Below are 27,061 nucleotides of genomic sequence, written 5' to 3'. Positions count from 1 at the left end.
GGGAGCTTTTCATTTCGCTAAAAACTACACTGCAGCTGCACAAATCCCATTACTCTGTCTTCATGTATAGGATCTCTCTGATCATCAAGGGAGCATGGAAAAAAAAAACAGAGGTGAAAGGTCAGTTTGGGTGGTGCTTATGGGGGCCAACAGGAGAGGAAGTCAGAAAAAAGATGTGAATTCAGAAAAACAATAGTGACAGTATAACTAACAGAGAAGCTCTCAAGATCTACCTGCTGTAGCCCAAACAACAAGAGTCTGATGAAGAGTTTAATGTCAAATCCAGATCTTTGCAAGAGCCCTTGGGAGCCACGTGGCCCAGACTCCTGCAGTAGTACTTCCTGATGAGTGGCTGCTGGGAAGGGGAGCTGCTTTGTTGATGAGGTGCTTGCTCTCTTCCCTTGTACACTGCTAATTCTCAGACAGTTATTTTTCCCGTTGAGTGAAAGCTTACGTCCTTTGCTGATGGGGTCTGTCCTCACTCCATCCTCTGAAGCAGCACGGAACGATTCCACTCCCTTTTCTCTTTGAAGTTGTTTCTGGTTTCAGGTTCTTTTCTTCAGATCAACAACATCCTCAGCATCTTCCACTGTTTCTTGTTCTCTAGATCATGGCTTCAAGACTTGCACTCCAGCCTTCAGGTGTGGTTGGACTGATACTCTCAACTTCCTTTAGCTGGACACTGTTCTCCAGTTAGGGTTGCAGTCGAACCCCACTGTTAGTATGACTGTGAATGTCTATCTGACTACCATACTAGACAGTAAACTACTTGACAGTTCATGTGCAAAGGGCCAGGGAGTTTTTTCATTTCATTATTGATCAATTCAACCCACTGGACCCCCAAAATCAACAAGTGAACCATCTCCTAAATGGAAAAGAAACAACACTTGTGTGTTTTAGGCACTCTGGTAGGTGTTTTACACATATTTTTTCTCTGATCCACACATCAACCCCAGGTGAGAAGTATAACTTTCTCCACTACATGTATTAGGAAAGTCAGGCAAGTTCACACTGCTATGAAGAATCAAATCCAATGTATTGGACACCAAAGCCCATAGGCTTCCCACGGCAGTTCCTTTTCAGTTAGAATACATTAGGCCGAAGACTGGAAACCCTAATTCAGACTGGCTTAATTAAACGCTAAGGACATCTGTGTGACAACATCCACTGATGGGCTGGTGAAGCCAGCAGCTCACCAGTGTCATCAAGGATGCCCATTCATTGTCTACCCACTCTCCAACCCACAATGTTGCCTTTGTTCTAGCACAAGCTATCCTTAGTGACTGTAGCAACATGCCCTTTTCTCATTGTTAGCGGAAAGGAAAGGCTGATTTGTCATGGCCCTCTCTTAACAGGAAGGAAAACCTTCCTAGAAACCTTCAGCCAGCCACTCCACATCTATCACTGGTGACGAAAAGTCAGTGCTGGCAAGGAGGGCTGAATTACCCTTTGTTGGTCTAGTGAGACTTAGCCCTTGAGTTTGGTTAAGTTACCTGACTTGCGTTACCTGATGCTTGGTTACGGAGAAGGGGGATAGAGCTTGAGAGTCCACCATAATCACGCCATTCCCACCTCCATTAAGAGTACTTAAGTGCCATATGCTGGGACGGCGTTGGGTGCTGGCAGTATAGACCCAATCCTTGCCTGCAGAGGGTCCAGTCTAGTGTGAAGGAGAAGCACTGCACATGCGTTTGAGGTGTGACACATGTTACAGAAGATAAAGTACATATAGCACATGTAGAATATGAAGCCAGAAAGATAACTGAGTCTGAGTGGTCCTGGAAGGCCTCGTGAGTTAAGATGTTCCAGTGAGACCCAAGGACGCTGGGCAGAGGGAAGAGTACACGGCCACTTGGAGTGAAGAATACACTGTGTAACCCTCACACTCCAATCTAAAGTCCTTGGGATGCCCTCCAGCCAGAGACCAGTCATTTATGCAGTCATTCATTCATACATACATTCATTTGACAAAGACTTACTTGCAGCAAGTGAGAACGTGAGAGGGACTTAAATGATGTCTGTGAATGAGTGAAGCCCCCTTTCCTATTAGCCATCCTACTGTTCATCTGAACTTCAGCTAGAGTCTGGACCCCCAAAAGTAAATGAATTTCAAACTAGATGTAGTATATTCTGCTACGTCTAAAGTTTGAGTGAAATTTAACAATAACAAGGCCGGGTGCAGTGGCTCACACCTGTAATCCCAGCACTTTGGGAGGCTGAGGTGGGTGGATCACCTGAGGTCAAGAGCTCAAGACCAGCCTGGCCAACACGGTGAAACCCAATCTCTACTAAAAATACAAAAATTAGCTGGGCATGGTGATACGCACCTGTAATCTCAGCTACTTGGGAGGCTGAGGCAAGAGAATCACTTGAACCTGGGAGGCAGAGGTTGCACTGAGCTGAGATCATGCCACTGCATTCCAGCCTTACACCTGGGCAACAAGAGTGAGACTCAGTCTCAAAAATAAAATAAAATAAAATATAACAAAGAGTTTGAAATTAGTAAATTAAAACGAATTTTTAAGATTGTCATGGACTAAATATATCCCCCCAAATTCTCACTCAGAAGCCCTAATCCCCAATGTGATTATTTCTTTCTTGGCCATGCGAGGATACAGCAAGAAGGCGGCCACTTGCAAACCAAGAAGAGAGAGCCGTCACTAGGAATTGGCCAGCACCTTGATCTTGGATGTACCAGCCACTAGACTGTGAGAAATAAACGTTTGCTGTTTAAGCCACCCAATCTACAGCGTTTTGTTACAGCAGACCAAAGGGACTAAAAAAAAGATTCTAAGTAAATTTCAGTGGCGTGTGTTTTCTTATTAGGTGTTTCTATCAACTGTCATATTACCTTCTTATAAACTTTAGCATATGCAGAAAGTGACAGTATTAATAACAATAAAAACTGAAGGAGAAAAGGCACAAGCTGTTAGCCACACAGAATTTGGTAGACAAAGCATATAAATTCCATTTTGCTTTTCTAAGAAATATTCTATTTATGATAGCAGCCAATTTAACTTCAAAGAGAATTGTTTTTTTCTATTACTTTCTTTTCCAAAACTTTTGTCTCTTTCCAAATCAATAATCATCAGATGTCACATTCAGGCTGATAAAATAAAAATCCAACCTTCTACTGAACTGGCAATAAAAGAATGCCTTGGAGCGGTATGGTTCTTGCCATGAGAACAGCTATCTATTTTTTCATTTGTTTTGGTGATGGAAACTGCACTTCAACATTAATGTGTAATTAGTACACTGTATTTGATAAATATCAAAGTAGTAAGAATAGGCAGGGGGAAAAGGGAAAACATTAAGCCTGCATTTAAGTCTTTAACAAACGCTCCTCACAGCTTGAGCTCAGATGCTTAGAGGCCAGGAGACTGGGGCACTCCAACAGGGAGGTGTGTGGCGGGGGACCTGGTGACAGTTGCCAAGAGCAGTGACTATTATTTAAGCCTCAGCTTCCCCTTCTGCCCTCACTACACCTTCAGAGCTGCTCCTTCTCCTACTGGGACCACTCCTATGAAACTGTGTTCTTCAGAGAAGGCTCGGATGATTTTATCCTATCAGTTAGGGCCTTTTGAAGCAAGGGGGCAGAAAACCAATTACGATTTTTTTTTTTTTTTTTTTTGAGGCAGGGTCTTACTCTGTGGCCCACGCTGGAGTGCAGTGGTGCAATCTTGGCTCACTGCAACCTCCGCCTCCCAGGATCACGTAATTCTCCTGCCTCAGCCTTCTGAGTAGCTGGGATTACAGGTGCCCACCACCATGCCCGGCTAATTTTTGTATTTTTTAGTAGAGACAGGGTTTCACCCTGTTGGCCAGGCAGGTCTCAAACTCCTAAGGTCAGGTGATCTGCCCACCTTGGTCTCCCAAAGTGCTGGGATTACGGGTGTGAGCTGCCACACCCGGCCAACCAATTACATCTTAAGCCAAAAGGGACTGTATTGGTTCAGTGAGCCTTTCCCTGTCAGGGACTTTGCTTCAAGGACTGCTGAAATCAGGCCCAAGCAATGCCCTCAGGACAGGCTTTCTCTCCACCTCTCAGACCTGATTTCTGTAGGTGGCTTCATTTCTGGCTCCATTTGTTGGGCCCTGGACATACCAGGCTCTCCCAGGCACTGGTTGCAGCAGCAGCACCAAGCTCACTTCCTCAGGTAAAATTCAGAGAAATGAACTCTCCTTTCAATTTCTCCCACAAAACCCTGATAGTCACTCTGACTGGACTGGCTGATGTCATGTGTCCTGGCCTGAGCCAATCACGGTGGCCAGTAGAATGCAGCACACTCAGTGGTTGGCCCTGAGCCCCAGACTCCATAGGGCTGAAGCCACACCCAAACCACGTGGGCTGAGAAGGAATTGGGAACCAAGGTCTGAAGGAGGATAATGGATGTTGGTGATGGGAGGATGAGGAACTGCACGTTCTTCTACATGCAGTCACATTCTTCCCAGGAACATTCCATTTTGGCAAGAGCCAAAGCCTTAAAACAAAAGAATCTCAACAGGATCCCTAATCATGGTGTTTCCAACACTCTACTTAGGAAGGCCACACTCTGAATGACCCAGCTTCCTCACACACCTCACTGCTGTGGGCCCCAAGGTGAGTGCACATGACATCGACCTGTTCTCCCACATAAGCAGTCACACAACATGTGTGCTTCACGTGTAACCTGTAGCAGAAAATCAGGGTGTTGACATGATTGATATCCACATAATTAGCCACTTTGGTGTATGTGATGGATCTGCACAGGATTATCTACTTCAATACCTATGTGATTGATCACCATGTGATTATCTGCCATGTAGACACACCCTTTCCCTGCTTCTAATGCAATTACCTTCCTCCAGATAGATGAAATTGAAGCCCACGTGATGACTTGCTCCAGATACACACATGATTGATGCCCGTGCAATTATCTAACACAAAGATATGCCAGTGATTGATGCCCATGTGATTATCTGCTAAGATGATACCCATGCAAATGAAAATTGGCAAGTCGTACATACAAGCTCTAATAATCACCCTCACCAGCATGGGAAAACCAACTGCTAAGACTTAAGAAAGGCTGTTCTTTAAAAATAAAAAGGCCACTCATACACTATTAAGTGTGTGTGTGTGTGTGTGTAAATGTGTGTATATCATGCAATGTATGTGTATATATTTATATATGTATAAATATATCTGTGAGAGATATCCATCTTTCTGTAGTGTTTGAAGTAAAACTTTGAATAGGACTATAAAAATTAAATAGATGTCAAAGTTCTTTCCAGCTTTATAATTCTCAGATTTAAGAGTCTAATAATAACTGAAAGACTGATTTCACAGAAAATGGCAGACATTTATTCACTCATCGATTTGTGTTTCTGTTCATAGACACTGGTTACAAGTGACTTTTTGTCCTTTGGTGACCATATAAGGAAACCAAGAGTAGGGAATTACTGATACTAAGAACCACGTACAAGGGAAGTGAGGTGCTGACGTGTAAATCAGGAAGGCCTCATTTCCAGCACCAGTGCGTGCATGGGCAATGTGGACAAGGCCACAGTCAGCTTTACTTTCTTCCCAGCCTCCATTGCCTTTCGCTTAAAAAGAAACAGTCTCTAAGTAATAGCATGTTTGGCCATTTCTTGTTTCCTTTCCCCAATTCTCTGTTCTTACTTTTGAGAAAAGCATGTAATATCCCCATACAATTTGATGGTTTTCTTTGTTATTGTCAAAAAAAAATGCTAATCCATGAAGAGTCCCTTCCCAGGTTATGTTAATTCAGCTGCCTGTTTTATAATAGGATTATGTTTCCCAGGATTTAAAAATCCCACTTGTTAACTACCAAATAGACTTCTACAGCAGCTATAAAAATCTAATTTAATCCCTATTGGCATTAACGAAATAGCTGAGGTACAATTTACGTCTAACTACACTTAACACCCTACAACCTCCAATAAATACATAACATTTCTTTTGAAGTTATAAAAGGAAACTGTTCAGTGGGATAACTGCAGTCTCGTGGGTCCAATCATGCAGTATCTCTAAGGCAGAACAAATGTTGTTTACATACGGTAAGGATTATGGGGAAAGTTTGTTTAAACAGATTAATGCATGTTTACACGTATTAATACTCTTTTACATCATGCAAATTCGAGTTAAAATGATCTTCATTTCTTTCATTGGAAAATAATTACAGAGGGAGCCAACTATTTGCTCTGTTACCATTTAGTTTAAGAATCTAATTAGGTTAGAATAAATTTCAGAATAGAACACTCAGCAAACTTGAGGAAGAAGGCTATACTACATTTCACTTTACAAAGGGGGAAAGCACTTTTTGCTGAGTGAGTGAAGATGATGGAGAGGGAATGAGCCCAAACATGATCCTGTGGGCCAAAGAGAGCAGTAAGCAGATTCTCTTTTGTCTCTGGGTCTTCATTCTTGTATTACTCTCTCTTCAAAAAATGGAATTGAGATGACATGAAAGGGCCTTCTGGGAATGTAAAATTTGAGCACAGTGAAACAGAGACATATTTCATCTCCTGTCTCTCCCCTCTCTCCTTCTTCAGACAGGTGACTATGGGGAAGCTTATGGTAAGCCAGATGGGAACAGAGAAACACTGGCAAATATTGTTTCAAGATGAAGGAGAGGAAAACAAGGAGGCTGACATGTAACATATCAAAGAATATCCAGGCACTCAAGTTGAACGTGAATCTCAGGGCAGTCCAACCTCTTTAAAGATGCAAATTGCAGTCAAACACAGAAAACAGTAGGGTTCTGTTTATCCTTTCAAAAAGGGTGCAAACTGCTAATCAGGCTCCATTGCTGGGCTGGCCACTTTGTTTATCAATAAACAGGAAGACAGTTAGACTATAATTTTCCTGCCTAGTACTGGTAGCCAAAAGGAAATGCTGGCAGCTTGGTAGTACTGAGTTCCAGTTGCATCAAAACCCAATTATTATTGTAATAATGTATGGGTGTTTGCAAGTCGCACAGGCGTGCTACACATGTCCACAAAATCACGTGAAACATATTGGCAGAGAACGAGCTTGGTGATACACGGACTAAGGGGAGCTGTCAAAATAGGCCTGGTCCTCCAAGAGCTCAGCTGTGGAGTGTTGCTTAAAAACACACACACACACACAAACACACACACACACACACACACACACACACACACACCCCAACACGGCAGACATACAAATCTTTTACATATTAATATAACACAACAAAAACATGATTTGATTAAAATTAAACAACAAACAGACAATAATAAACTCAGCTCCAAAACCAGAAATTTGACTGGAGTATTTTCTAACTGCCACTACAAGTTCTGTTAACATAGAATGCTTATACATCCTCTAAAAGAGACAGTTTAGAGTTATTTTTATGTCAGTGAACTACCTTCCTGTGATACAATAAGATCTTAATCTTAAATATAGTGTAAGATCCCCAATCTCACATATAACAAAAATTTAGTCATACGTGTACTTAGGCATTCAAATCGCTCAATTCATGACTTCAGCTCTTTCATTTTTGTCTCTACACATGCATCTATAAAAGACTCTGAACTCCATATAACTTCCAAAATGGGGCATGACAAATATAAAATAAAATGGGACTACAATTTCTAAAACACAGTGCTTCTATGAATTGTGAAATAACAGCAAATTAATAAGTTTCCATATAGTGATCACATGTAACCCATTAATTCATAAAATATTTGCTGAATGCCTACTATGTCTCAGGCACCCTGGTAAGCAATGGGGGATACGATGGCACCCTCTTCATAAAGCCAAGAGCCTACTGAGGGAAGCAAGTGTGAAACAAGTGATTACATTAGGGTGCAGGCTGTCTGGATGGAGTAGGTGGGCCGCCCACTTTTGCTTGTACCCAACCAGTCTACACTCCTCTGGCTGGCTCTCCAAGATGCCACCCCACAGCAACCTGCTTTGCAACTTGAGATGGGGAGCCTTGGCTCACTTCTGCTAAGATGATATCAGACAAGTGAAAATTCAGCAGATTTTGTGTGGCTCTGCTAATACCCCTCATTAGCAAATGTAGTGATCAAAAATGCAGCTCTGGGGTACAGACTGCCTGGCTTCCTTATTAGCTGTGTGACTTTGGGCAAGTTTGTTAACCTCTCTCTATTTCACTTTCCTTATCTGTCAATAGGGACAATAATAGCACCTCTTTCACAGAGTTTCTATGAACATGAAATGAGTTACCCCATGCAGAGCACTTAGAAATAGTGCTAGCACACAGGAAGTACTCCCTAAATGTTCTCTAGAATCAACCCCAGACCACCTTCAGCACCATGGTTAGCTCCATCGTCTGGCCCCCTTAGGAAGGGGAGGGGCTGGAGGGAAGCCTTCCCAGTCATTTTATGAAGCCAACATTAACCTAATGCCAAAACCAGATGAAGACATTATAAAAAATGAAAAGTACATACTAACATGTCTCATGAAATTAGATGTAAAAATACGTAATATGCAATTCTATCATATTGTGGCCAGAAATACATTACAAAGATAATATATCATTAAAAAACTCAACAATCCCCAAAAGTTACATATTGTATGATTCCATTTATATAACATTTTTAAAATAACAAAATTACATAATTGGAAAACAGATTATTGGCTGCCAGGGGTTAAGGAGAGGGTGAGAATTGGAGGGATATAAATATGGCTATAAACGGACAGCATGAGGGATCTCCATGGTGATGAAAATGTTCTGTATCTTGAAGTGTCATTGCTAATATTCTGATTGTGAAATTGTACTATAGATGTTATTCCTGGGAGAAACTAGGTAGAGGGTACATGGGATGTCCTGTATTATGTCTTACAACTGTATGTGCATCTATAATTATCACAAAATTAAAAAAATAGTTAAAAAAAAAAAAAAAAGAACTACTATGGGAACTGCCTTCAGTTTAGGAATGGGCCAAAATTCAAGGAGGCCACTGTCCTCCAGCAAAACCCAGGAAAGAGATGTATTAATACCCACCCTACCACTGGACCTCGAAGTTGAAGGCTGATGCATGCAGCATGTCTCTAGTGCAGTAGTCCAATCATGGCTCCCAGCACAGAGGTGTGAAAATGTGAAGCAGCCCAATCATGGCTGCCAGCACACAGAGCCATGACGGCCCCAACCAGTGGAAGTTCCTAGATCTGTTCTCCCTAATCCTCTTATGTCTTGACTACAAACTTGGGTTCTCATATCCACTTCAGGCTCCCTTTGCTCTAACTACATGGAACAGTTTGTTTCTTTGTTTGTCTGTTTCCATTTACTAGCCCTCTCTACTTTGCCTTCCCCTATGTGCCTATTCATCCACAGCTCTAGGAAAGAGAAGTTCTTGACAGCATTCCACCCTGCCCCGTGCCCTGCAGGCAGGCCTGCACCAGTCAGGCCAGGTTATCAGCCTTCCCTTGCAAAATGGAAGGGGGCTTAGACAAACTGCTCGACAGAATGTCCATTGGTGTTCTACCCTAGTTGTATTTTTCTACTCCAGAAGGCTCCAATAATTCACCCTCCAATTCTTGAATAGACTTTGGGAAAACAAAGACAAAGCTGGCCTTTTGTCTCTGGCTAGCTCCCCAGCTAATCTTTCTCTCTAGGCTTTTGAACTCTTCTGACCAATGTCTAGGGAGATTTTTTGCTTTTTGTGTTTTTGAGACAGGGTCTCACCCTGTCACCCAGGCTGGAGTGTGGTGGCGTGATCACAGCACACTGCAGTCTCAACATTCTGGGCTCAAGCTATCCTCCCATCTCAGACTCCTAAGTAACTGGGACCGCAAGCAGAGGACACTGTGCCTGGGTAATTTTTCTTTTTTTGTAGAGGTGGGGTCTCACTATATTGCCCAAGCTGATCTTGAACTTCTGGCCTCAAGTGATCCTCCCTCTTCAGCCTCCCAACGTGCTAGGATTACAGGTATGAGACACCATCCCTGGCCCTAGAAAAGTCTTTTTGGTTTAATTATCTGGAGTTAATCAATAACTTGCCCAAGAATATGTGGCTTCTTAGACTAGACTTGGCTGAGAATTCAGGACCCAACTGTTAACTTTTAGAGGTTAATGTCTGACCAACAAATGGCTCACACAACTGAACTGCATGGAGAAAATGGCAAAAACATATTTGAAATAGCATATATTTAGTAGAAAGGCAGGCTATGTCTTAATTCCTGATTTGATATTTGCTCCTCACAAGCCACACTTTCCTCCTATCAGCAAAACACTATACAGCCTGCATAGCTGGTACAGAATAAGATTTAAACCACCATCTGAGAAGCTTTGATGTGTTTAAAAACACAAGACAAAAGTATGATATTATTGCTGAACTCCATCTCTAAATCACAATATTAACTTATCACTGATTTATTATTAAAAACATAGTATTTAGGCTGGGTGCAGTGGCTCGCGGCTGTAATCTCAGCACTTTGGAGGCCGGCAGATGGATCACCTGAGGTCAGGAGTTCGAGATCAGCCTGGCTGACATGGCAAAACCCTGTCCTTACTAAAAATACAAAAATTAGATGGGCATGGTGGCATATGCCTGTAATCCCAAGTACTCGGGAGGCTGAGGAATGAGAATCGCTTGAACCCAGAAGGCAGAGGCTGTGGTGAGCCGAGATAGTGTCACTGTACTCTAGCCTGGGCAACAGAGCATCACTCCATCTCAAAAATAATAATAATAAATAAAAACATAGCATTGAATCATTTGTTATAAATTATGGCCAATGAAATTTTTGAAACCTGAAAAAAATACTATGTTTTGATATGAGGCATATTCTCTGCATGATTTCACATTATCTCTTTATTTTGGCAGTAGTTATATTCACTTGATTCTTTTTTTTTTTTTTTTTTTTTTTTTTCTGAGATGGAGTCTTGCTCTTGTTGACCCAGGCTGGAGGGCAGTGGTGCAATCTCGGCTTACTGCAACCTTGTCCTCCTTGGTTCAAGTGATCCTCTTGCTTTAGCCTCCCAAGTAGCTGGGATTACAAGTGTGTGCCATTATGCCTGGGTAACTTTTGAATTATTAGTAGAGACAGGGTTTCGCCATGTTGGCCAGGCTGATCTCAAACTCCTGACCTCAGGTGATCTGCCTACCTCGGCCTCCCAAAGTGCTGGGATTACAGGCGTGAACCACAGTGCCCGGCCACAAACTTGATTCATTAGTCATGGATTTAGCAAACCATAAACTCTGAAATTTATTTTGTAAAAATCACCTGTGCTCCTGGTCCAAAGGAGAGATTTTAATTAGTAGCTATATTTGAAATAAGTAAGTTTAATTATTTTCACTATAGTCTCCAAGTTATTTCTTACTTCATGTTAGAGGAAATGGCTAGTTTCCACATTTATAAAGCTTTGAATCATTTAAGTTGCATTTTCTTTTTTTTATTATTATTTAATCTTAATTTTGAGCTGGAGCTCAAAGATCTGTTTTATTGCCTAGGCCTGGGCTTTCTGTAGCCAGATATAACACATTATAGATCATACCCAGTCTGACTTAATTGGATTCCTAGGAATTGCAGGAAAAGAAATAACTGGCAATTTAAAGCCTGCATCTCTTTGTAAAGAGACTTTGCTGAGCTCATTAAATGGAAATTGCTGACTATTATGACCCTAATAGAGATATTTGAATCCTTGCATTAAGAAGATGCCTGGCTTAAAGAATAAAACAGTGAGAAAAAAAATTTTTTGTTTTTGTTTATTTTTTAACAATTACTGTTCAAAAGGGGAAAGGTTTTTTAAGGGTATGAAGAGATTAATAAAAGACTGAAAACACTTTACGACTTTTATAAAAACCTGGATAGGTTTTTATATCAGAACCTTTAAGGATCAAAAAGACCTTGCAGAGTTCCTAAGCACAGTTCAGCTTTCCATACTGTTCCAGAAAGACTCATAGATATCCGAATTCCTATTGAAGAAATCTCCCAAGCTCTTAAGTCTTTTAATAAAGGCAAGGCACCTGGGAGAGGAGCCTTCCCATCCTAATTTCACACCCCTATTGAAGAGGAGTTGGCTCCCCATCCCCCTGTATACATTTAATCATTCCCCGCACATTAGTTCACTGGCTCGCCATGGGGAGAATACACCTAGCCACTCTACTAATTTATTTCAACAAAAGTGACAGCGCTGAGGAATTTAAAAGTTAGCCAAATGGATTCATGTATGTGTACAGTGTGCCTATGTAAGCATAAATGGGGCTTTGGGGTTTATGCACTGTGTGTGTGTGTGTTTATGTACACACATGCACACAAGAAGAAGTATAAATGAGACCGCACATAGAAAGAATACGTAGGCCCAAGTGGAAAGGACCCTCCATCTGTATGGCATTACAGTCCAACCCAAGAGTTAACTGGTTTAAAATGATGTATCAGGAAATCATATTTACATTAATCAAAGAGTAATGATAAGCCAATAACTTTGATTGATATTGGGTGTTTCTTTCTGAGCAACCCACACCGACAAATAGAGTGCCTCCCTGGTTCTGCAGTCTGGCAGGTAACTACAGGAGTCCTCGTAAGGAATTACAGTCTGGGGAAGAGGCATGTAGGATGCGGCTCACTGTGGGAGTCACAGTTGCACTCCCTCTCCTCTACATTCGCCTCCAGTTGTTCTCACCTCCACAACCACTCACCCTTCTTTAGGCCTTGGCATGACCTAATACCCTGGAGGGGTGACAGGAGCAGAAGCATTCAAAGAGCATGGACCAGGGGTGGGGGATAGGGTGGGATGTTGTCGGTGGGGCTGCCGAAGCACTGACTGCCACATAGAAGGCATTTGCCTTCCTCTTGTGTACAAGGTGGAAGGCAGCTGCAACAAGGCGGCCCTCCTGACTGCCCTGAGTACTCTGCCACGTGGAGCAGGTGGCTGCAAAGAGAGCTGCTGTTCTGACCCCCACTCAACCAGGTGCTTTCCTCGCCCCTCTACTGAGGGTGGCCAGCTCTTCCTAGACAATCCCAGCCCACCCGTGACTGCCTTCCCATCCCTGTGTTTCCCACGGTGGGGAAAGGTCATGGTGTGTGGGTCTTGCTCAGTGCCCGGCCTCCGGCCTAGCTCCCACTTGCTCTGAATTGTCCTTAGGCAGACAGTGCTGCCTTCTCTGGACTTTTTCTTATTCCCTTTCTTCCGAGAACTGCTCAAGTATCTGGCACAATAATGCAAAGTAAAATACATTGTTTAGCAGTTCAAGAAAGCAATTTATTTTTCTCTCTGGCTTCTGGAGGGAAAAATAAATAAATAAGATCTTTCTAAGATGGCTGTTTCCCGCCTCTCGTGTTAAGAAATCTACATAGTTTAAATAGCAAAGTGGCTCTTTTCTGGCATTAGAGTCTTTTCTTTGTCTACTATAGTTGAGGAGGAAGGTTAAAAAATAGCAAAATTGGGCCGGGCACGGTGGCTCAAGCCTGTAATCCCAGCACTTTGGGAGGCCGAGGCAGGTGGATCACGAGGTCAAGAGATCGAGACCATCCTGGTCAACATAGTGAAACCCCGTCTCTACTAAAAATACAAAAAATTAGCTGGGCATGGTGGCACGTGCCTGTAGTCCCAGCTGCTCAGGAGGCTGAGGCAGGAGAATTGCCTGAACCCAGGAGGCGGAGGTTGCAGTGAGCCGAGATCGCGCCATTGCACTCCAGCCTGGGTAACAAGAGCGAAACTCCGTCTCAAAAAAAAAAAAATAGCAAAATTGTAGGAACAGTCATAGTGGTTCATGCCTGTAATCCCACCACTTTGGGAGGCCGAGGCGGGCAGATCACCTGAGGTCAGGAGTTCAAGACCAGCCTGACCAACATGGAGAAAACCCAGCTTTACTAAAAATAGAAAATCAGGCCGGGCGTGGTGGCTCAAGCCTGTAATCCCAGCACTTTGGGAGGCCGAGGCGGGTGGATCACGAGGTCAAGAGATCGAGACCATCCTGGTCAACGTGGTGAAACCCCGTCTCTACTAAAAATACAAAAAATTAGCTGGGCATGGTGGTGCATGCCTGTAATCCCAGCTACTCAGGAGGCTGAGGCAGGAGAATTGCCTGAACCCAGGAGGCAGAGGTTGCGGTGAGCCAAGATTGCGCCATTGCACTCCAGCCTGGGTAACAAGAGCGAAACTCCATCTCAAAAAAAAAAAAAAAAAAAACCTCAGCCTCCCAAGTAGAAAATCAGCCAGGCATGGTGGCACATGCCTATAATCCCAGCTACTTGGGAGGCTGAGGTAGGAGAACTGCTTGAACCTGGGAGGCGGAGGTTGCAGTGAGCCCAGATTGTACCACTGCATTATAGCCTGGGCAATAAGAACAAAACTTTGTCTTAAAAAATAAATAAATGAGCAAAACTGGCCAGGCACAGTGGCTCACACCTGTAATCCCAGTTCTTTGGGAGACCGAGGCAGGCAGATCATGAGGTCAGGAGTTCGGGACCAGCCTGGCCAACACAGTGAAACCCCGTCTCTACTAAAAATACAAAAATTAGCTGGACGTGGTGGCATGCACCTGTAGTCCCAGCTGCTCAGGAGGCTGAAGCAGGAGAACTGCTTGAACCTGGAGGCGGAGGCTGCAGTGAGTCGAGAGCACATCGTTGTACTCCAGCCTGGGTGACATTGTATTCCAGCCTGTGTACTCTGTCTCCAAAAAAAAAAAAGAAAAAGAAAAAGAGAAAGAAAAATTGGCAAACTCCATGATATTTAGAGAGAAAACCTATCTGTTCCAATATATTATCCTATGAGAGTTAGGACTCTAAGGTAATTATCCATACCAGTAAGTCTTGGCATTCTAAGCAATCAGTAGAGACTTGAACTGATGCTCTCAGACCCTTGTTCCGGAGCACAGTTAAGACAATGGCTATTTATGGATTTAACAAATGCTCACATAGTACTTATTTCGTGCTGGGCACAGCTCTAAGGACTTTACAAATGTCAGCCCCTTTAATCTAATTCTGTGGGGTGGAACACTACTCTTACCGTCCTTACTCTTTATTTTATAGAAGAGGAAATGGAGGTATGAAGATGTGGAATTAATTTCCTTGAGGTCACATTGTCAGGACAAAATGTTATCAGAATCCAGACACAGTCACAGGCAATATGGCTCCAAAGTTCCTATCGAATTACGCTCCTGTATGTTAAAGAGCTACCTTAAGGAACATACTAATTACTCACTCTCTTAAATTTTCTAAGCTTTATCTCTTTAACAATGACACCACTGCTTTATAAAAACAACAAAAAAAAGACACTATTTATGTAGCACTTAGAGTTTACAAAGTGCTTTTCTGTTTGAGCCTCACAGCTGGCCCTGTGGTGGGTGGTGTGTGTTTCATTATCACCAATCACCAACCTCATGGGACAGATGAAAGAAACAGAGGCTCCTGAGATTACAGAACTCAAATTCCCTGGCTAGCAGATGTCAAAACTGGGAAATTTAAATGAGTTTTCTGTTGCCAAGCCCTCTACCCTTTCCACTAAATCAGACTGCTGGTATCAAGTTGCCCATAAGTGACATTCTAGACTTTATTAACTTAGGTTCCCAAGAAAAAGCCTTCCTGAAATCACAGTTCTGAGTTACTCCTTTGGTTTAGACTCTGAAAAGATCTCTACTCCTTACAAGCTAAATTAGAAAAAAACAGGATTATGTTCATGTAAGTTGCTTCTATGCTTCAGAAGGAAGCCATTTCTTAGGAGCCATTGGTGGGTATGCCTCATCCAAACATAGAAACAGACCTAGAAACAAAAGTTATAGGACGTGGGAAAACAGGACACTGATTACAAGGGAAAGGTGAAGAGAGTCCCCAGAATGGTGGGGAAGGGAGAGTTCAGGATTCCAGTTGTGCCACTGCCTGAAGGACCAGCAGCCCAGACTTCAAGGGACTGGATGGTTTAGGGAGAACTCCTCGAAGAAATGAACTGACAGAATACCAGATGCTTCTGAATATACAAAGGGGAGATTCAGACAATTAGTCGTGAAGTACTGAATCAGTGACAACTTAATAGAAAACTAAGTCAGAAAAAAAAAAAAAAGGCAGTTATGAACTCCACCTCCATGGAAAACAATAGGTAAAGCAGAAACAGAAAGATAATCAGTTTATTACTATATAGTTCAGCTCTAAATAGTTTTTACACTGAATACTAATCCTACTAAAGTTACAATATAATTGTATTGGGACAACTTGGGGATGGGAAAGGTTCATGCATGGCAGAGACAAAGTGGAGAGGGAGGAGTGATAAATCCTCATTCTCCGTAGTGAGGAGCCAATATATCATGCCTGAAACTGAAAAAAAAAATTAAGAAATATATTAGAGATATTGAAGAATGGCATATAAATAAGCTAGAGCAGGTAAAAGGGATTGTCTCTGAAGACACGGAAACTGATTAATGGTTGGGGTCGCTTTATAACTATTTGGCTCTTTAAATAATGTGTAAGAATGAATTTTAGAGGCTGGGCACAGTGGCTAACGCCTGTAATCCCAGCACTTTGGGAGGCTGAGATGGGCAGATCACTTGAGGTTGGGAGTTCAAGACCAGCCTGACCAACACGGAGAAACCCCATCTCTCCTAAAAATACAAAAAAATTAGCCGGGCATGGTGGCACGTGCCTGTAATCCTAGCTACTTGGGAGAATGAGGCAGGAGAATCGCTTGAACCCAGGAGGCGGAGACTGTGGTGAGCCGAGATCATGCCCTTGCACTCCAGCCTGGGCAACAAGAGTGAAACTCCGTTTCAAAAAAAAAAAAAAAAAAAAGAATGAATTTAAGACTAATTTTTTAAAAGTTTATAACCAAGCCTGGGAAACACAGAGAGACACCCATAACTACAAAATAAAAATTAAAAAAATTATCTGGGCATGGTGGCATACACCTGTGGTGCCAGCTGCTCAAGAGGCTGAAGTAGGAGGATTGCTCAAGCCTGGGAGGTTGAGGCTGCAGTCTGCCATGATCGAACAACTGCATTCCAGCCTGGGTGATCAGAGCAAGACCCTGACTCAAAAAAAAAAAAAAAAAAAAGGCCAGGCGGGGTAGCTCATGCCTGTACTTTGGGAGGCCAAGGTGGGCAGATCACTTGAGGTCAGGAGTTTGAGATCAGCCTAGCCAACATGATGAAAGCTCATCTCTGCTTCACCAACACGGTAAAACCTCAGCTCTGCTAAATACATAAAAATTAGCCAGGTGTGATGGACTGCACATGCAGTCCCAGCTACTCAGGAGGCTGAGTCAGGAGAATCACTTGAACCTCAGAGGCACAGGTTGCAGTGAGTGGAGGGTGCACCATTGCACTCTCACCTAGGTGACAGAGTGAGACTCTGTCTTAGAGAAAAAAAAATTTTTTCAAAGGATGGGTACCTTGTTTTAGAATGCTTGGCCATGTTCTCTGAATTGCCATCCTACTGTAAAAGTGGATACATTTCAACAAAAATATTTTTAAATACATTGTTGGGCTCATTAAAATATAAGAGAATTTCCAGCTGGGCACAGTGGCCCATGCCTGTAATTCCAGCACTTTGGGAGGCTGAGGCGAGCAGATAACCTGAGGTCAGCCTGGCCAACATGGTGAAACCCTGTCTCTACTAAAAATACAAAAATTAGCTGGGCCTGGTGGTGGGCACCTGTAATCCCAGCTACTTGGGAGGTTGAGGCACAAGAATTGCTTGAACTCAGGAGGCAGAGGTTGCAGTGAGCCAAGACTGAGCCACTGCACTCCAGGCTGAGCAACAAAGTGAGAATCTGTCTCAAAAAAAAAAAAAGAATGTAAAAGAATTTTCCAGAAGCCAAGGAATAACAAAAAGCAACGGTTAAATTCTGATTTGTAAGAGATGAGAAAAATAAGAACACAGGGAATCAAATGCCTATATCAGACCTAGTATCAGAATACTAAGCCTTGAGACCACTGCAAAGTTAGGGAGAATAAATTGAGACTTCTAGAGTAGTAATATCTTTGACTCTCAGCAGGAGCAAACATAAATTCTCTTTGGAGGAAAACCTTCTCACTCTAAGCTCTTGGGATCTAAGAATTGATTGAATTAATTCCAGTCAATACAGGTTCATGATCCTTTTGTAGTTCATAAGCACGATGATCGACTTCTCATGCTATTGTGTGAGATGTGCCTCCTCAAATCTTGTTGCAACATTGGCACATTACTGATCTGATGTAAATAACATATACATATGGGCTCATCCTGTAAGAGTCAGCAGAAACAACAAAAAATGATTTAGATAAGTTATTTCAAAGACGGCTCATGAGGCTACGAAACCAAGAGCTCTTAATGCTATGAACAAAGACGGAAATTCTCTATAAAATGCCATAGCACTCCATAATGTTATGTTTTCCTGAGGCAATGTAAGACATTGCCACTCATAAGCCGGGCACAGTGGCTCATACCTGTAATCCTAGCACTTTGGGAGGCCAAGGCAGGCAGATCACCTGAGGTTGGGAGTTCAAGACCAGTCAGACCAACATGGAGAAACCCCATCTTTACTAAAACTACAAAATTAACTGAGCATGGTGGTACATGCCTGTAATCCCAGCTACCCAGGAAGTTGAGGCAGTAGAATTGCTTAAACCCAGGAGGCAGAGGTTGCAGTGAGTCGAGATCATGCCATTGCACTCCAGCCTCGGCAACAGGAGTGAAACTCTGTTAAAAAAAAAAAAAAAAGATTGCCACTCATAATCATGACATAATAATCCATGATTGTTGATGTGGGAAAGTAAATAAGTGTCCCAAAATTTAACCAAAGTTTCTCTTCTTTAGATAAAAAACGATTTAGACCCTAAAGTACTGCAATTATGAGATTCATAATATACCAAGCAGATATGGAAAAGAACCAAATAGAACCTCCAGATATGACAAATATAATAATTAAAATTTAAAACTTAGAGAATGGCCCAGGCATCGTGGCTCACACCTGTAATCCCAGCAGTTTGGGAGGCCAAGGCAGATGGATCATCTGAGCTCAGGAGTTTGAGACCAGCCTGGCCAACATGGTGAAACCTCATCTCTACTAAAAATATAAAAATTAACTGGGCATGATGGTGCATGCTTGTAATCCCAGCTACGCAGGAGGCTGAAGCAGGAGAACTGCTTGAACCCAGGAGGCAGAGGTTGCAGTGAACTGAGATCATGCCACTGCACTCCAGCCTGAGCCACAGGGTGAGACTTCACCTCAAAAAACAAAACAAAACAAAAAAGGCTCAGAGGATGAGTTAAACAGATTAGACACGATTGAAGAGAGAATTAGAAAACTGGAAATTAAACATGAAGAACTAACCAAGAATGTAACACAGAAAAACACAGAGAAAATATGAGATGATATTAAGAGATAAGGAAGATAGAATGAAGTTTCCAAATATGTGTACTCAGCATCTCTAAAGGAAAGAATAGAAGGGAGGAACAGAGGCCATATGTGAAATGCTAAATGGAAATTTCGGAAAACAGATAAAAGACATGAATCTACAAATATAGTAAACACAACTTATACCAAGCAAAAAGGAAGTAAAAAAGTAAGGGAGGAACTGAGAGAGAAAAAGAGTAATAAATCCATATCTAGTCACATTTTAGTAAAACTTCAGTATACCAAAGGCAAAAATATCTTAAAAGCAGCCAAAGAAAACAGACAAGTAGCTTATTTTCTGACTGACAATGAAGTTGTCAATAGCAGTAAGGTAACCAGAAGACAATGAAGCCATATCTTCAAAGATCTGAGAGAAAATAACTCTCAATCTAGATTTGTGTGCCCAGCCAAATAATAAAGCCCTCTTTTTTTTAAGAAAGATGGAATATTTATACCAAGCAAAAAGGAAGGAAGGAAGAAAGGAAGGAAGGGAGGGAAGAAAAGAGTAATAAATCCACATCTAGTCACATTTTAGTATACCAAAGGCAAAAAAAAAAGTACTTTTGTTGAAATGTATCCATTTTTACAGTAGGATGGCACTTCAAAGAACATAGTCAACCATTCCAAAACAAGGTACCCATTCTTTGAAATTTTTTTTTTTTTTTGGGACGGAGTTTCGCTCTTGTTACCCAGGCTGGAGTGCAATGGCGCGATCTCGGCTCACCGCAACCTCCGCCTCCTGGGTTCAGGCAATTCTCCTGCCTCAGCCTCCTGAGTAGCTGGGATTACAGGCACGTGCCACCATGCCCAGCTAATGTTTTGTATTTTTAGTAGAGACGGGGTTTCACCATGTTGACCAGGATGGTCTCGATCTCTTGACCTCGTGATCCACCCGCCTTGGCCTCTCAAAGTGCTGGGATTACAGGCTTGAGCCACCACGCCCGGCGAAAATTTTTTTATTCTAAACTTTTTTTTTTCCAAGACAGAGTCACTCTGTCGCACAGGCTGAAGTGCAATGGCATGATCTTGGCTCATTGCAACCTCTGCCTCTCAAGTTCAAGTGATTCTCCTGCCGCAGTCTTCTCAGGGTGAGACTACAGATATGCACCACCACACCCAGCTAATTTTTGTATTCTTAGTAGAGATAAGTTTCAGCATGTTGGCCAGGCTGATCTCAAACTCCTGACCTCAAGTAATCTGCCTGCCTTGACCTCCCAAAGTGCTGGGATTATAGGTGTGAGCCACCATACCCAGCCCATAAAGATATTTTCAAACAAGCAAAAATATACACTTTATGATCAACAAACCTTCACCATAGGGAAATTCTGAGGTGCACTATAGATGCACCTCAAGAGAAAGAAAGCTGACCCCAGGAAGAAGATCTAAGATGCAAAAAGGAATAAGCCAAAAAAAAGTGGGAATATGTATAAGATAATCTAAAGAAACACTGTGAATAGCAATAATATAAAATGTATAGGATTAAAGAGAGATAACTAAAATATTGGACAAAAATAATGCATACAGTGCAAGAGTGATCATTGGATTTAAAGTTTTCCAAGATTCTTGTGCTGACCAGAAGAAAGATATGGATTAATTTTAGGCTTTGTTAGTGTACTTGGTAAAATTTCAAGAGTAACCAATAAAAATTACAGTGATAACTTCTAAGTCAAGAGAGGACAGAATGGACTAAAAAAAATTAACTGGCTGGGCGCAGTGGATCACACCTGTAACCCCTGCACTTTGGGAGCCTGAGGTGGGTGGATCACCTGAGGTCAGGAGTTCAAGAGCAGCTTGGCCACATGGTAACACTCTGTCTCTACTAAAATACAGAAATTAGCTGGGCATGGTGGCACATGCCTGTAGTCCCAGCTACTTGGGAGGCTGAGGCAGGAGAATCACTTGAACCTGGGAGTCACAGGTTGCAGAGAGCCAAGATTATGCCACTACATTCCAGCCTGGAAACAGAGCAAGACTCCATCTCAAAAATAAAAAGAAAAGAAAGAAACCAAAAAATCTTTTGAATGAAAGATGAAAAAAAGAAACATGAAACAGGTGGGAAAACATTATGAAATATAACTGTGTAATCAAATCAAAACTTGTCAATAATTACATTAAAAGTCAATGGATTGGCCAGGTGCAGTGGCTCACGCCTGTAATCCCAGCACTTTGGGAGACCCAAAACGGTGGATCACCTGAGATCAGGAGTTCAAGGGCAGCCTGGCCAACATGGTGAAACCCCAGCTCTACTAATAATACAAAAATGAGCCAGGCGTGGTGGCAGGCACCTGTAATCTCAGTTACTTAGGAGCCTAAGGCAAGAGAATTGCCTAAACCTGGGAGGTGGAGGTTGCAGTGAGCCATAATCGCACCACTGCACTCCAGCCTGTGTAATATAGCCATACTCTGTCTCAAAGAAAAAAAAAGGGGGTCAATAGATTAACATAACATACTATTTAAAAGAGAAACTATCAACATGGATATAGAATTTTTTAAAAATAGGAGACATAATTAAAACACAAAGATATGGACATTTTAAAAGCAAATGGATGAAAATTATACACTGAGCAAATGCCAACCTCGAGAAAATTGATGTTGCTGTATTACTATCAGACCACATACACTTTAAAGCAAAAAGCATTGTAAGGGATAAAGATGGTGAGTACATAGAAACAGATGATTCAATATGCCAGGAAGATGTAATAATTCTAAATGTGTATATACCTAAAGACATTGGCAAATTTTCTATTAGAGCATAGATTTCAACTAGCCTCTCTCAATTATTGACATGAAACAGACAGAAGTCAGTAAAGATTTGTATATTTGAATAACATAATTAACAAGCTTGGTCTAATAGAAAATATATAGAACTCTGCATCCAGTAAATAGAAAATATACTTCCTTCTTCAGGATGTGGAACAGTTACAAAAAATGGCTAATATATTTAAAAATGAAGCAGAACAACAAATTTCAAAGAATCATCGTTTACACCATATTTCTCTAATCACCATGCAACTATGCTAGAGCTCAGCAACAAAAAGATTAAAAAAAAAAAAAAATTCTCGTTTAAACAGGAAATTTAAGTCTTTGCTACTCAAGGTATTGTTTGTGGCCCACTCTTGGTCCTTGAAATCTTACCATGCAACTATGATTAAGTACAGCCTTGGAGAGTAAGAGTTTAGAAACTTCTGTAGCACCTGACATTGTTGTCACCCAACCAGCCTTTAATTTTTGTAGCATTTCATTTGTACTGTATTTTACAGAAGTATCAGTCCACAATGGATTGGATAACCAAACTGGTTCTTCATCATAGACTTTGGGAAGCACTCTTTCGTATGTCATGTTTCAAGCAAGAGACCAAGTGGTGATTAAAAAAACACTCAGAACTGGCCAGGCATGATGGCTCAGGCTTGTAATCCTAGCACTTTGGGAGACCGAGGTGGGTGGATCACCTGAGGCCAGGAATTTGAGACCAGCCTGGCCAACATGGTGAAACCCCATATCTACTAAACATACACTCAGAACCAAATGATTAAAGAAGGAATATGTTCTCATCTATTTTGTTGGATTACAGCTATTTACTTTTTGCCAGTCTCACCACCAGCTTGTGTCTCCTCCAGGTGAGGGATCTGCCAGCATTTTTGTGTCCCTTCTGTCTGCCATGGCAGCTAGTTGAGTACTCGATATTTACTTAAGTATTCATTAGGTATTTAAATTTAAATATTTAAACTTAAGTATTAAATAACTATTTAAATATTTATTCAGCTGAAATGGCAGCCATGGAATCATGCCTTTTCCTCCTGTGCACCTACTCCCTTGGCCTCACCCAGTGTCGTGGAGTTACAGCAGAAATCAGTGCATTACTTGGCATATTTTTACTGTGGCCCAGCAAGCAGTGGCTTAGACAGCCCTGTACCTCCTCATGCATTTAACAATGAAAAGGAGGAGATAAGGGGGAGTGAAGGCAGTCTTTTCATCATCCGTGCTTGGGAAGGTGAGCTGGTAGTGCCATCCTTGACATGAAGGAGCTACTTAGAAACAAATTGGATTAGCAGGACAGGATTAGAGCCTGCTGGAAGGTATTATATACTTACAAACTGCTTTGTGGAAACTCCTATTGTTTTCATTATAAGCCCATACTTCACAGAGAATCAATCAAATGAAATATGGAATTAGTCTACTAATAAAAAAATAAAATGAGATACAAAATGTAGTGACTATGTTTTAATAATTCCAAGAAAGCTGAATTAGGCAATAATGGTTCGGTTTAGCCCAACTCTAACTAGATAATCTGAAATTAAGAGTTTTAATATGGATTTCTTCTTGCTGAGAAATAAACTCACTAAAAATGGTCTCTATGTCCTCCATCCAGAGAATAATATTCAAATAAGAATCATGATTAAGAGGTGACTTCAAGAAAGAAAAGGGAATATGAGCTATTTGAGAAGTTTCAGGCTTATCTGGACTCTGCAATGAATTGAAGTCCCTAGGTCTAAATAGTTGACAATTCCAATCCCAGGACACTGAAGGGGTCTGCAGACAGGAACACAGAGCTCCTGTCAGTGACCTTTGAGAGATCACGGAGAACAGGAAGCTGACAAAAGATAAAAAGAAGCCAAGGCACTCGCTTTCCATGAAAGGGAGAGAAGATGGATTAGGAAATACATGAGCAGGTAAGCTGGAGACTTGTTCCTGGCAAAAAATCTAGGAGATTCAAATCTTGGTTCTGCTATTTAATGGCAAAGTGACATATTTAAAACATTGCTATAAGGACTTATTAGCTGGGCATGGTGGCACGTGCCTGTAATCCCAGCTACTCAGGAGGCTGAGGCAGGAGAATTGCCTGAACCCAGGAGGCGGAGGTTGCGGTGAGCCGAGATCGCGCCATTGCACTCCAGCCTGGGTAACAAGAGCGAAACTCCGTCTCAAAAAAAAAAAAAATAAATAAAATAAAGTAAGGACTGAATAAGATAACATATGTAAATGAGAGATAATGTATGTAAATAACAATATAGCACTTGTAACAAAGTTCACAGTACAGCATTTTTATATTTCCAACACTTTACAAAGAGGTAGTAACAATGAGGTGTTGGCGTGGGGTTCCTCAAGAACAAGTCTCATTTACCTGACTTCACTTTCTAGTTAGGCGGAGGTACTGAGGGAGAAGGTATTTTTGGACATGAAGATTGGAAACATATCTTCATTTTGAAAAGGTATTTGATGAAAATCTCATAATATCTGCATGACAAGGTTGAATTTTAGGAGAGTCAGGCTTCTGAATAAGCACATTTACGGTATAATTCATAAACTGGGCATGGTGTGGTGGTTCATGCCTGTAATCCCAGCACTTTGGGAGGCCAAGGCGGGCGGATCATGTTGGGCAACACGGCAAAACCTTGTCTCTACTAAAAATACAAAAAAAAGCAGGTCATGGTGGCACATACCTGTAATCCCACTTACTCGGGAGTTAGGAGTTCAAGACCAGTCTGGCCAACATGTTGAAACCCCATCTCTACTAAAAATACAAAATTAGCCAGGCATGGTGGCGTGCGCATGTAATCCCAGCTACTTGGGAGGCTGAGGCAGAAGAATCACTTGAACCCTGTAGGCAGAGACTGTAGTGAGCCAAGATCATGCCACTGCACTCCAGCCTGGGCAACAAAAGCAAAACTCTGTCTAAAAATATACATATATATATAGAACTGGATCGTTCTGTGCCTCAGTTTCCTTACTTATAAAAGGAATGTCATCACAGCACCTCATTGGGTTGTCATGCAAATTACAGCACCTGGCATTTCATCAGCACTAATACATCTCTGTTCCACAGACTGGAAAAGAAGTTTTCAGTGGCATGCTTGTGCAGCACTTGGATCCAATCTCTTGAAAATTTCCATCAGAAACTTGTTAAATTTTCATAAGATGTGCATGATATAAATGTTGGATAATGAAACGAAAATCCAAAATGACCCTAACAGGCCAAGGCTATGATGTGAAATATATGAGATAAAATTAAATCCTGGATAAAGATTTTAAGAAAAATAAACTTTTTTTTCAGACAGAGTCCTGCTCTGTTGCCCAGGCTGGAGTACAGTGGCGCAATCCCAGCTCACTACAACCTCCGCCTCCCAGGTTCAAGCAATTCTCGTGCCTCAGTCTCCCAAGTAGGTGGGATTACAGGTGTGTGCCACCATGACCTGCTTTTTTTTGTATTTTTAGTAGAGACAAGGTTTTGCCATGTTGCCCAAGCTGGTCTTAGATTCCTAGCCTGAAGTGATCTGCCTGCCTCAGCCTCCCAGAGTGCCGGGAATACTGACGTGAGCCACTATGCCTGGCCAAGATTATTATTATTATTTTTTAAACAAATATCAGCCTGGCTTGCCAGAAGTTTCTATAGATAAGAAAGAGAATTTTGACAGGTCATTGTGGCTTATGCCTGTAAACCCAGCACTTGGGGAGACCAAGGCAGCAGGATCACTTGAGCCCAGGAGTTCAAGACCAGCCTGAACAACAAAGCAAGACCCCATCTCTACAAAAAATAAAACGATTAGCTGGGATGGCGGTGGGTGCCTATAGTCCTAGCTGCTCAGGAAGCTGAGGTGAAAAGACTGCTTGAGCCCAGGAGTTTGAGGCTGCAGTGAGTTATAATAACGCTATTGTACCCCAGCCTGGGCAAAAGAAAGACCAAAAAAAAATTTTTAATGAAAATTTAGCTGACTCTAAGCTTAGTGTGCATAAAACAGTGTGTCTAGCACATAATGCAATGTCCAGCTGCATTAGGAGAATGAAAACGTCCTAATAAAGATGCTGTGTGGACATATGTACTCCAAGACAGCAGCCCAGTTTGCCCATCATTAATTCTTATTCTCTCCCTTCCCCTCCTTCTATTTCTTCTAAGTGGTAGCTCAGCTGCTACTATTATGGAGATAAAGATTGCTTCAGAACCCATAAACAATAAGGAAACGTAAAGCAGGAACAGACTACATTTCCAACTTGTTTGGGCGGCAGAAAACATTCTCAGGTGGGTATTGGAGGACAGCCCTGAGACTTGTGAAGAACTATAATTAGAAGTTTATCAGGGCACCCAATGGCTCACCGCTACAATGCTAAAATGTGTTCCCTTGTAATCATGATTACTACAGGATTTATCTAATCTATTTCCTATAAGAAATCAAGGTACTCCCAGATACTTTATCAACTTTTTTCTCATAATATCCCTGCCCCTGACAAAAGAAGATATTGGCATCCCTACAGTATAGATAAGAAATTGAGGCAAAGAAGTACAGTGAATTGCCCTGGGTCACACAGAACTGGAATTACAATTTAGCATCTAATCTTGGAGCGCACTACATGAGGTATGGGAAGGAGCATACTGAAGTCACATTATAGCCTTCAGAAAAAGGCCTATTTACTTTAATCTCTGGGGGAAAGATTAGTAGTATTTTCCTTGCACATGCCAAAGATGTTGAATAGATGTTTTAGATTCCACATGCTCATTCTAATCCTTTTCCAAATACTCGGACAGCCTTAGTTTGACCATTAGAAAGATGCTGGAAGTTAAATTTTTTCTTTAAAATTAAGGCAAATATTTGCTAGAAACTCCAGAAAAAGTAACTAATCCAGAAAACTGTATAGTACAGCCACGTTGTTTCAGGTCACCTGGGGCAAGAAACTTCCAAGTAGGCATAAACCCAGAGAGCTGGCTCCCTCATCCCCCCTCTCCCCTAACCCATTCCCAACCCAACCTCAGGGTCTAGGGCCTGAATAGATAA

The 27,061-nt window shown here is 41.8% G+C and overlaps 1 protein-coding gene and 2 non-coding genes across 7 annotated transcripts in view; 2 read left to right on the top strand and 1 right to left on the bottom strand.

The window, feature by feature from the left end:
* The window catches only part of CLYBL (citrate lyase beta like), a 292,997-nt gene that overhangs the window by 93,892 nt on the left and 172,044 nt on the right, over positions 1-27,061 (bottom strand). The window lies entirely within an intron of this gene.
* On the top strand, positions 18,013-18,115 carry LOC116528934. The gene has a single exon (XR_004259291.1). It is a non-coding gene; the product is annotated as a small nucleolar RNA U13 (small nucleolar RNA).
* LOC116528931 lies at positions 18,183-18,309 on the top strand. The gene has a single exon (XR_004259289.1). It is a non-coding gene; the product is annotated as a small nucleolar RNA SNORA25 (small nucleolar RNA).

The sequence above is a fragment of the Sapajus apella genome, unplaced genomic scaffold (assembly GCF_009761245.1).
Source record: "Sapajus apella isolate SASKATOON/1434 unplaced genomic scaffold, GSC_monkey_1.0 scaffold60, whole genome shotgun sequence".
Classification (NCBI taxonomy): Eukaryota; Metazoa; Chordata; class Mammalia; order Primates; family Cebidae; genus Sapajus; species Sapajus apella.
This window is presented reverse-complemented; position numbering and strand designations above follow the sequence as displayed.